Raw genomic sequence first — 11,834 nt, forward strand, 5'->3', positions numbered from 1 at the left:
AGTGTTTGTAAAACTTGTGCAACTCTCACTGAAGGTTAAGAAATTGGGGTTTTATATTTAACTGCATTATTTAGATTTGAATTAGTAAGTGGGACTACTTAAAAATAGTTTATTGCACTTCACACACTAGAACATACAGCTGGAAAAGAGAGGAATTATTAACTTTAAGAGTTTTTACATTTGTAAATGTAGTTATTAAAATAAAAATGGAAAACTAGATTTTAGTTCGCCAATGGATACAGGTATTTACTTCATACAACCTAATGTAATGTTGATTATGTTGGTGAATATTTTACTGTCTGATTTTCGTTTATGAAGCCTTGATGTCATAACTTTTAGGGGAAAAGGATTATGTCAATTACTGCAAAAAAATTCTGATTCAACAATAGTCCACTCAATACTTATGTGCAAATATGCCATCTGCTGTGCACTGAGAAGTTTCACAATATTGTTACTTAATTAGCAAAGGATTTTCATTTGATGAGCTTTCTTAATTGAGACAAATCTACTCAGGTAATATGTTACAATAAAATGAAATGGAGAAAAAGCAGATAAGGATTTTTGTGTTTCTTTTCCATATATTTTTAGCACTTTGCAAGATATTGTCTACTTTTCAGATATCTTACTTTTTAGGTGGCTAAAATCCAAATGCAATGACAGTATGGAATATAAGACTATACCCTAAAACTTTGTTTTCTATAAAAGAATAATAATAAAATATCTAAAAAGTGGAAATTTGACACCATGGAATGATAAAAGTTAATTAGTTCTCTTTAAAGTAGAGAAGAGAAGGTGCACATAGGATTTAACATCTTTCTTTGGCTGTTCAGAGTCACTCTGAGAGGAAATAAATGCTTAGATTTTTCTGATTAAGAAAGTAAGAATTTGGGAAAAATAAGATTGATATTTCTGTCAGACAGTTTGAGTATCAGGTAGAACTCCCTAGTTCTGAAGACTATAGAATACAAAAATGAATAAGAAAACTGAGAACCTCTTAACTATGGACATTTCTTAAAATAGGGAATATTTCATCATTGACTTGGGTAAGCTTTACCCAAACTGATCTGTCATGGACCACCACTCTGCAGGACACTAAAAGCTGTGCTGAGAACAAAGTGCTTGGGGCTTGAACAAGTTTTAGAGATGCTGGGATGCGTTTTTTTTTTTTTTTTTAACATCTTTAGTGGAGTATAACTGCTTTACAATGGCGTGTTAGTTTCTGCTGTATCACAAAGTGAGTCAGCTATACATATACATATATCCCCATATCCCCTCCCTCTTGCGTCTCCCCACCACCTTCCCTATCCCACCCCTCTAGGTTGACACAAAGCACTGAGCTGATCTCCCTGTGCTATGCGGCTGCTTCCCACTAGCTATCTATTTTACATTTGGTAGTATATATATGTCCATGCCTCAAGTCCATTCTCTATGTCTGCGTCTTTATTCCTGTCCTGCCCCTAGGTTCTTCAGAACCTTTTTTTTTTTTTTTTAGATTCCATATATGTGTTAGCATACGGTATTTGTTTTTCATCTAAAGCATTATTCTTTACTATCCCCTTTCCTTCTTAGTCACAATCATTTGTATTTCCTAAATCCACTTGTAAAAACTAAATATAATGAGTCAACCTAAACTTAACAAACACAGAGTATGAGTATAGATTGTCTACATTCACAGTCAATGTCCCATTTTTATTCTCTCATCTTCTCTATTCCTTTTTCACTTGCTGCCTCCCTCGATTGCATCTTACCTGTGACCCAACAGGGAAAAACAAAATTCTCAATATATTAATGTTGCTCTGTAAAATATTACAACCCTCTTCTCACCTTCAAGGGCTTTAGCATCTTCTCCTCTGCCATAACATACAAGTGAACTTGGCTGGACCTTCAGCAAGACTGCACAACAGGAAAGAACTGAGGTATCAAATGGAGGCACAAAGGCAAAAGTTCAACTGTCCCCTTGACATCACTACTTGGATGTGCTCTCACCATCTGAATTGAATGCATCCAAAACTAAACACTACTCCCTCTTTTCCCCTCAATCTTCTTTTCAATAAAAGGCACATCAGTCTGGTTTGCACAAACTACAGTCCAGAAAGACACTTTTTACCTATTGGCCTATGAATGTCTATATGAACTGTCCTTGACTGTTTAACTCATCCATTACCTCTTTTCCTTTTGTCCACTGTATTTCAGCTATACCAGACTCTTTCCATTATGGGAGTAGGCTAAACTCTTTACTTCCTCAAAGCCTATGCATCTGCTATTCTTTCTGCCTGGGATTACCCCCCACCCACCAGTTTTTGCCTGACTAATGCCAACTTCATCCTTCAGCTTAAATGTCACAAATTATCCCCACCCCCACTCCTGACCCAGTTACACATCTTAAAGTATGATGCACTTCTATTTCAGAACACTTATCTCAGTTAATTAAATTGTTATTTGCATAGTCTCTCCTACTAGATTGTAAGCTCCATGAGAACATGGGCTAGATTTAAATTCTTCACACGTTTACCTTCAGTACCAGCTAAGTACTACATAATAAATATTTTTTAAGTCAATGTATCAGTAATTATCTGCTTGCAGGATATTTTATTTTTCATTCAACTCCAAAATACAATCTCTTTATAATTTCTAAATTTTGTTTGCTATTAAAATAGTAACATCTCCAAATTGCTTCAGTTGTAGTGTTGGGGAGGTTGTTTCTACTGGCCTGTCATACACTTCTGTTTCATGTCAGCACATATTTATTGATCACCTACTACGATAGGGCTAGGTGCTGGGAATACAATAGTGAATAAATAAAACTTGGTCTCTACCTTGATTCTAAATACAGGCACGTCTGGGAGATAAGCATAAAACAAGAACCTGAAAGTGTTAACTGAGAAGTGTGAATAACTTCTGGAGCATATGGTAAGATTTCACTGAGCTTTTTGCTCATCTTCCTCTATACTGTTGTAGCTTTAAATCCTGCTAATTTGAATATTAGCTTTTTCTATTTTATGAACATTTCCATCATTGCATTACTAATCATTATTTTTTTTATGCAAAACTTCAGAAGAATTTTATTGGATTTATAATTGTACTCATTGAGCATAGGGGTGATATTGCAAATTTTATTCTAACTTTTTTTGGGGGGGGCTGCGTTGGGTCTTCGTTGCTATGCATGGGCTTTCTCTAGTTGCAGCGAGCGGGGGCTACTCTTTGTTGTGGTATGTGTGGCTTCTCTTGCATTACTAATTATTTAACTAAGTTTACAGTTCCTTTTCTTTCATCTTTCCCCTTTTTATTCAGTTTTCCAGGTTCCTAATCTTTTAAATTCTGCCCCCTTTTCCTTACATTCCTTACTCTTATGACACTTTTGGTAGACTCAGAGAGGTTTATGCATTTATTATCAAGGAAATAATGTAAGTTCTCAAAGGGAGAGAACACTAACAATATTTAGAGATGAAATTATAAAGGTTTCCTTTGCTAGCGCAAGACTGATAAATGTTTTATCATGATAAGTGTTTAATTATATTTGAAGATGATCTAATAACAATAAATAATGTTTATTCTGTGCTTTCTATTTGCCAGACTCTGTTTTATCTCATTTAATCATCATTACAAAGTTATATAGGCAGGTTCTATATTCATTTTAGAGAAAAGGAAGTGTTCAAGTAACTTGTAATAAGAAGATACTTATGGGCAGATTTTCAATACTAATTCTGCTTGACTCTTTCACTCTAGCCTGTCTAATGTGTATTTAATTTAATTATTTTCCAGCGAAGGAGGGCAAAGGGGGAAACTCTTATTTAAACAAGAAAACGCTGCCATCATCTGGGAACTATATGAGCAAAAAGCTATTCAGGGGTCAAACTGCTTTTCAAGCAGGCCTTGCCCAAAGCTCTGTGAGGCATCAGCTAAAGGAGCATGGCCTCCTCACCTTTAAATATGAATGGCTAAAATATGAGTTGCTTGTAATGCTAATTACGATGGAGCTGAAGGTCAGTGGGGTAAGGAGCTAGTTCAGCAGGGGAGGTTTCTTTATCTTTGATGGGGGAGGTGGATATAGCTATTGACAAAAAAAGTACAACAGCCTTGTGAGATACAAATAGAAGGAGCCATAGAGAAACAGGTAGTGGTAAGAATTCAAAGGGTCCCCAATGGGTAAAAAGAACTCAGAATTTATTTTGAAGCAAAGAAAAGTAGTAATGGTGCTTGTCCTTTACTGCAGATACCAGAGGGTGTTATATGAAAGAGGGAAAAACCCTCAAAGGAAATTATAATCTTTTACAAAGGGCCACTGCGGTCCTGGGAAAAACTTGATTTAATATTTATTTTTTGCATTATACTCCATGAAACCATAGACTCTGATAGCTGCAAAGGCTGTCAATTTACAGAGAAAAAAAAAGAGAAAAGTGTAATTACTTATCTAGGGTCACACATCTAGAGGCAAAGCCTATCCCGGAAACAAAATCTACTCCTTTTTAAAATTCAAAACCTTCGTTTTATTAGTTACGTATTTTGAACTGAGGTCATAAAATACGTAATACTGAAATTTAGTCAATACCTCAAAAGAATTACAGTACTTAAAAAGAATTTTAAAAGAAAGGTTAACAAAAACTTAAAATACTACCCAAGTAAAAGTGATGTCCAATTTACTTTACAGCCTAAAGGGATCTGGCCTAATTCCTGGCAGAGGGGGCCATCCCAGGTTGAGATCTAGAAAATTCCACCACAAGGAGTAAGCCAAGGTGGATGTCATCTGGCTTCCTTCCCTAGCTCAGTTTGTGATCTGACTGGGATCTGACCGTTCTCTGACTGGGAAGAAGCCTTCTAAGGATAAGCTGGGGGACTATTTTTTTGGCAAAAATGGAACTGAAATGCAGAAGAAGCAAAAACACATGCTAACAAGCAGTAGCATAAAATGAAATGATGTGCACAGGACTGTCCTTTCCAACCCCTGGGGAAATAAACCTACTGGGCTAACCAATTCAGAAATTGCTAAGAGTTCCTCACCCAGAGATTTTACTTTTTAAAGCAGTTTTTAAAAGATTGGCTTTATTTGCAGATTAGAATTGCTTTCAGTTCCTCCTCTAGGGTCAGGGCTGTTCTGTGGTTGTGCAACCTGTTAAGGAGATGAGTTTGAAACTCTAGCTCTAAACTTCCCAAATACAAAGTTATACATTGGGATTAAAGGCTTATTAAAATAGTACTTATAATTCCCAATATTATACACATGATTTATATATTCCTCAGCTACCTTAATTCATCAGTTTGAATTTTCAAACTCTGCCTCTATGTACCTCATGAGCATTCTCAGGACATTCACGTCTAAAAACATAACAAAGGCCTACTTTAGTGTAGTGATCTTGTCTCGGAAACGTGCAGTCTCTGCTGCATGTAATAGTCCTGTTGGGGGAAGAGGTAGAGTTGGCAAATGTGGCCTCTGGATCATTTCAAGTTTTATCAGTTCAGCATATGGTCAATGATGTCGAGTTGGATAAGCTTGAGTTTCGTGGAGTTTTTTTGGTAATAGTAATGACAAACTGAAAAATGTTTTTATTAACCTCACAATAATGTGCCACACATTTTAGTCAACTGAATTTTTTTGGATTTTTCTTACAGTGCTATGCACTGTAATGCATAGCATTACATTTTTTTTCTGCAAATGAAAGAAACTATCGATAAAATGACTTACAAATTTTGTTTCTCTCTTATGTGAAAGAGAGCTGAAGGTCTTCATACAAAGCTGCTATGAAAGCTCCTTGGTCATCAGGTTTCTTTTTATGTTTCTGAGTCACACTGTCTTGGCAGGTGCTTTCGTCTCAAATCATTTCAGTATCCATAGTGGTCTGTGGTTTTTGTCCGGGCCTGCAGTACCACACCACCTGTCCACACTCAGTCCCCACAGCTGATGTCGAATACTGCCAGTCCCAGGGCCATTTTATAATATGTTCCTCGGGGGGAAGATTCTGTGGTAAGGGCAAAAGTGAGTTATTGTCCTGACCTATAATTGGCAGTGGTCCTTTGGTGGTCAACAGTTGAACTCGGATGGTGTTCACTAGTTGTCTCTGGGTTAACGTGGCGTAGGCCCTGGGATGATTGCTGCTGGCATGTTCGGTTCTAGATTTCCTGTCTCAATTGTTGCTTAAGTAGTCCTTTCATCCTTTCAATTAGCCCAGCAGCAGTGGGGTTGTAGGGCAGGTGGAAATGCCAGCATATGTCATTTTTAGAGGCCCATTCCTGAACTTTGTGGTGGGTAAAGTGGGTTCCTTGGTCACTATCAATGTCGATGGGGTTCCTGTATGTCGTGCACAGCTCTTCTAGAGCCTGCATAGTGGGTTTCTGCATTGCTCGATGACTCACATAGGCCTTTTATAATGTCTCCCACCTATTGTAATGCATTATAGACTGCATATAGCTGTTGTTCTCTCACACTGTATCGTTGCTCTGACCCTTGCCATAGCTATGACCAAGAAAGGGTAGTCTTATCATTTTGCCATTGTCACAGGCCCCAGCCAAACCTGGGTAACTGGCCATTACATTGAGTTTAGTGTATCAAGAGTGCAAAATGCTCTCTTGAGGTTTACTCAGAAAGACAAAACTCCTGTGCCTCTTTCCACCTGGATGTCCAATAGGTACTTCAAACAGTATCTTCCAAACCTAGAACAGGTTCTTTCCCCCTAAACCTGATTTTCCTCCAATATTTTCTATTTTCTATTCCAGTTGTGGCAGTACCATCTGCAAACCCACCAAACTAGAGCCCTGGCTTCTTATAGTGAGAGCCCTGGTTCATACCATTCTTCTCCCCCTTCCCCACCACTCAGATCTCCAGGTTTGCTGATTTTAACACCTAATTATGCCTTGAAAAGGATCATTCCTCTTCCTTTTTACCTCTTCTTCCCTGGTTGAAGCCCTCATTATTTCCCTCCACTGCCTCCAGTATCCTAAAAGGCTAAATCCAAATGGGTTCTCCCTTAAGCCATCCTCTTCCATCCTGATAGAGTGATCCATTTAAAAGGCACATATGACAAAGGCAGAACATACATATGACTCTCCATCTGCCAGGATGCAGACCCCAAGCTTCTGAGTGACCTCAGAGCTCACTCCGTACCTCTTCCCTCCTAGTTAACTCTGCTTCAGGCAAACAGATATCATGGTAGCTGCTTTAAATAAGTGATTTGTTTTGTTTTACTGTTTGTTTGTTTTTATTTGTTCCTTTGTTTTTTTCCTCAATAACGCTGTCATGGTCTGTCTTCTTGAAATAGTTCTGCCTATCATCTCTGTGGTTTGCTAACTTCTTAAGTTTTGAGGTTGACCCTAGGTGTAGCCTCCTCTTGCCCTTTATCCCAACCAGCTGACTGGCTGGGTCCAACTTTCTTGTTCAGTTTCTGCCAGCCCTGTTGTCTGGGAGCAAAACACTGCTCTAGATCAATTCCATCTGTTTTCAGATGGATATCCTTAAAGAACCTACTTTCCCTGAAGCAACAGAATCTCATTTCTGTAGTTGTTAGCTGGGCCTAGCCCCTTGGAGCTTGAATAACAGTCAAATGTAAAACTCCTGTGACATTATTCTCACAGTTGATCCCTCTTCCTTGGAGCTTCTGTTTCCACATCATGTCACCTAATATGCTCACAACTGCAGGGGGAAACAGGTGTTTATCAATGAACCATAGATTCTGATATTTTTGCTTTCCCTTCCATGAAATGGAATTTAGAAAACAGTACACATAAATGCTTTCTAAAATAATTATGACCTTGGGTTTGTTTTATTTTTAGATTTTTAGTTAATCAGGAGTAGTTTGGATCACCCTAATTCTCCAGTTAAGTAATTAACTGTCTATACTTTTGATACTTTTGTTGTTATAGTTTGCAAGTATTCTGATAGTAATATTTTTGTTTATTAATACAAAAGAAAACCCCATGGGTGTGGGTTTTTCAGTTAAAATTAGGTTTGGCTACAACTGACAAAAATTCAAAATAATAACTTTATTTCTGTTTCATATAAAAGCAATCTGGAGGTAGGAGTCCAGTGTTGGCATGGTAAATTAAGGAAATCATTAGGGATTCTATTTTATTGCTGCATTATTCTCAGTACTCAGCTCTGTTTCAGGTCCAAAATAGCTGCTCAAAGTTCTATCATCAAGTCTGTGTCCCAGACAGCAGAAGAGAGAAAGGAAGGATGGAAAGGCACCCTGCGTGTAAGAGCACTTCCCAGGAGGCCCCTGGCCATAACGTAGTCACATGGCCAAACTTGAGCTGAAACTGTGACTAGGACAATGTGGTCAGACTCCATGTGCCAAGCTAAATACTGCAGACGCTATTAATAAGGGAGAAGTGGAGAACAGATTTGGGGAATGCTAGCAAACTCTGTGATAGGGAGGATTTACTTTTTTAAGGAAAAATTTTAAATTTTTGAGGAGAACGCTTAACATATAGCTCTCCCTTGTGTAGTAGGGCTTGGGGGGGGGGGTGGAAAGATAACAAATTAGCATTATTCTAACACTTAAGAGGACTACTGACATAATTATCTAACTCACTAATAATAGCATTTTCTTTAAATGACAGGATCAGGCTCTGAAAGGGACAATCAGGTATTCGTAAGGAGTTCAAATAAGTATTCCATGTTATTCAGACTGAGAATGGGAATATATGCTAAAGAAAATTCGTAGCCCCCCACATTCTCCTTTTATATTCTTTTTTTTTTAATTGTTTTCATCTGATCGTAGTCTTGCAATTTCACTTTTTAATACAGCTTACTTCTTATTATGTGTACTTTCTGGGGAAAAATGTATTGTACAGTCAGTGTACAGTCACTGGTATTTTGATAGGGGTTGCATTGAACCTGCAGTTTGTCTTGGGTAGTATGGTCATTTTAACAATATTGATTCTTCCAATCCATGAACACATTATACCTTTCTATCTGTTTGTGGTGTCTTCAATTTCTTTCATCAGCATCTTATAGTTTTCAAAGTACAGGTCGTTTGCCTCCTTAGGTAGGTTTATTCCTAGGTAGTTTATTCTCTATGATGTTATGGTAAATGGGAAGCTTTCCTTAATTTCTCTTTCTGATACTTCACTGCCAGTATACTGAAATGCAACAGATTTCTGTATATTAATTTTGTATCCTTCAACTTTATCAAATCCTTTGATGAGCTCTAGTAGTTTTCTGGTGGCGACTTTAGGATTTTCTGTGTGTAGTATCATGTCATCTGCAAACAGTGACAGTTTTACTTCTTCTTTTCCAATCTGGATTCCTATAATTATTTTTCTTCTCTGATTGCTGTCTCTAGCACCCCCAAAACTATGTTGAATGAAAGTGGTGACAGTGGGCATCCTTATCTTGTTCCTAATATCAGAGGACATGCTTTCAGCTTTTCGCCATTGAATATGATGTTAGCTGTGGGTTTATCATATATGACCTTTATTTTATTTTTATTTTATTTATTTATTTATTTTTGCAGTACGCGGGCCTCTCACTGCTGTGGCCTCTCTCATTGTGGAGCACAGGCTCTGGACGCGCAGGCTCAGCGGCCGTGGCTCACTGGCCCAGCCTCTCTGCAACATGTGGGATCTTCCTGGACCGGGGCACGAACCCGTGTCCCCTGCAGCGGCAGGCGGACTCTCAACCACTGCACCACCAGGGAAGCCCAGCTGTTGCAATTTAAATCAAACATATTTATATTCTTGTGATAAAACACGTAGTAGATAAAAAAATATCACCAAAGCCTGACACTCTGTAGGAATTTCTTTTATGGAGTCTATGTACTTATGAGGAAGAAAGTTTTATTCTACAACGGTCAAATTCTTAAGTTAAAGTGTATATCTAATGTAATGCCTACTTTTTCATTATTAAATAGACATTTGATTTGGAAAATATGATTAGGTAATCTACTTCAAAATAGTGATGTGTTATATACCCAAAAATTTAAAGCATATTTATTAAAGATAATATAAAACAGCTAATATTTATTGAGTGCTTCCTATATGACAGACACTACAGTAAGAAATGAATACAGTTTTCTAGTTTAATCTTTAAAATAATCTGTATATCTTCATTTTACCTGCAAGTTAATGGAACATTAGAAAGTAGGCATGGTTGATAGCTATTAAGTGTTCACAACCAATTTGCGCTTTTTACCACAGATTTTTTCATCTTGCTCTACCATGACATAAGCTTTATTCTCAGCCTTTTATAATATCAGGATGAAATAGCTAAAACATCTATTTTGACAGATATACTAGTGTTGTTGCTGTATTTATATGGTCTGCCTTCCTGGGTTTTAAGTTTATGTTTCAAGGAGTTAAGTTATTTTCTGCTTGTTCATATTCATGAAAATTTCTTGCAGCAAGAAAACAAACAATTTATTCAAGAATGTGAACCTTGGTCCTACTCTAAGTTACATTTGTTAATTAATTTAACCTGCACGTATTTATTGAACAGATGTTATGTGTCAGGTACTTTTCTAAGCACTGGGAACCCAGCAGTGAGCTATCCAGGCAGTAAACCAGTAAACAGATTTTTAAAAATATAAAAACAATGGTTTTAGAACTGAGAAATAAAAGAGTAGGAAGATAAACAAGAAGAAAAGCCTGCAGTATTAGATCTATAATCAGGGAAGAACTCTCTCTTCATGAAGATCATATTTGAGTAGAGACAGAAAATATAGGGAGGAAAAAGATGTGCTCCTTGGGGAGGGAAGACAGAATAAAGGACATGAAATGTCAAGTACTTGGAGAATGAGAGCAGCAAGGAAGCCTGAGTGTCTGGAGGAGAGTTTGGAGAGTAGTGAAATGAGGTTTGGAGGTAGACAGGAGCCAGATCATATATAACTTTGTAGGCCATGGTTAGGAGTATGGGTTTATTCTAAACGTAATAGGAAGCTCTGCCTAGTCAGCTTGATGGAAAAGCCTCAGTCTGGACCCCTGCCAGATATCACTGCAGAAAGGACTTAAAGCTGCTGCCCACAGGTAACACATTTCACTTCTCTGTAAAGTTCATTGATGAGAGCGTGTCACGTGGCTAAGCCTGCATCTGTGAGAGACGGTGTAATCCTTCCCCAGGGAGTGGGAGGGAACATTTATGAATAATAACATAATGTACCACAATAGCTGTTACTTTGAGGGTCCCCTGTGCCACCCAAACAAATTTCAAATATACATATAACAGAATTTAAATCACATGATTTTAAATAAATGTTCTCAATTTTGCAAAAATCCCCACCAAAGTTCCAGCTCTTTCGGTAACAGACATATCCGCCAGACAAACAGGTCAACATTTCTATTTAAAGCTCTAGAAAAAGAATCACTGGATTATTGAGATAATTATTTTTGAAGCTCTTCACACATATAATCAAGTTGCCTTCACATTGGGTTGGATGAATTTAAACGTCCATCAATAACATATGAAAACTTAAGTGTCACTGGAGCATTATGAGTAGTTTGTTTTCTGGCTTCATGTGTTTTGGTTTCTTCATATAGCACAATAGGAACACTTTTTCCAACTTTGATTTCCAAGAGGAGCTAGAGTTTCAATGCCCCCCAACCCCCACCAAGTCTCTCTCACTCCAAAGATGTCCCTTTCCATGCTCTTTCCACTAGCAATGGATATGTGGGGTGAAAAGAAACAAAGCTTTGTTTTGAAAACCACTAGAATATTCATTTTGTTTATTACTATGACATAACCTAGTCTATCTTGACTGACAGAATTACGCGTCAGAGGATTGCAACTAAGGTACACTAAGACCCCTACTTGAAAGGTCAGTCAGCAACAGCACACAATAAGCATTAAGATTCTATGACAATTTTGTCAATTATACCTCCGTAAAGCTGAAAAAAGAAAAAAGATTCTA

Source organism: Neophocaena asiaeorientalis, unplaced genomic scaffold (genome assembly GCF_003031525.2).
Source record: "Neophocaena asiaeorientalis asiaeorientalis breed wild unplaced genomic scaffold, Neophocaena_asiaeorientalis_V1.1 scaffold277, whole genome shotgun sequence".
Taxonomy (NCBI): Eukaryota; Metazoa; Chordata; class Mammalia; order Artiodactyla; family Phocoenidae; genus Neophocaena; species Neophocaena asiaeorientalis.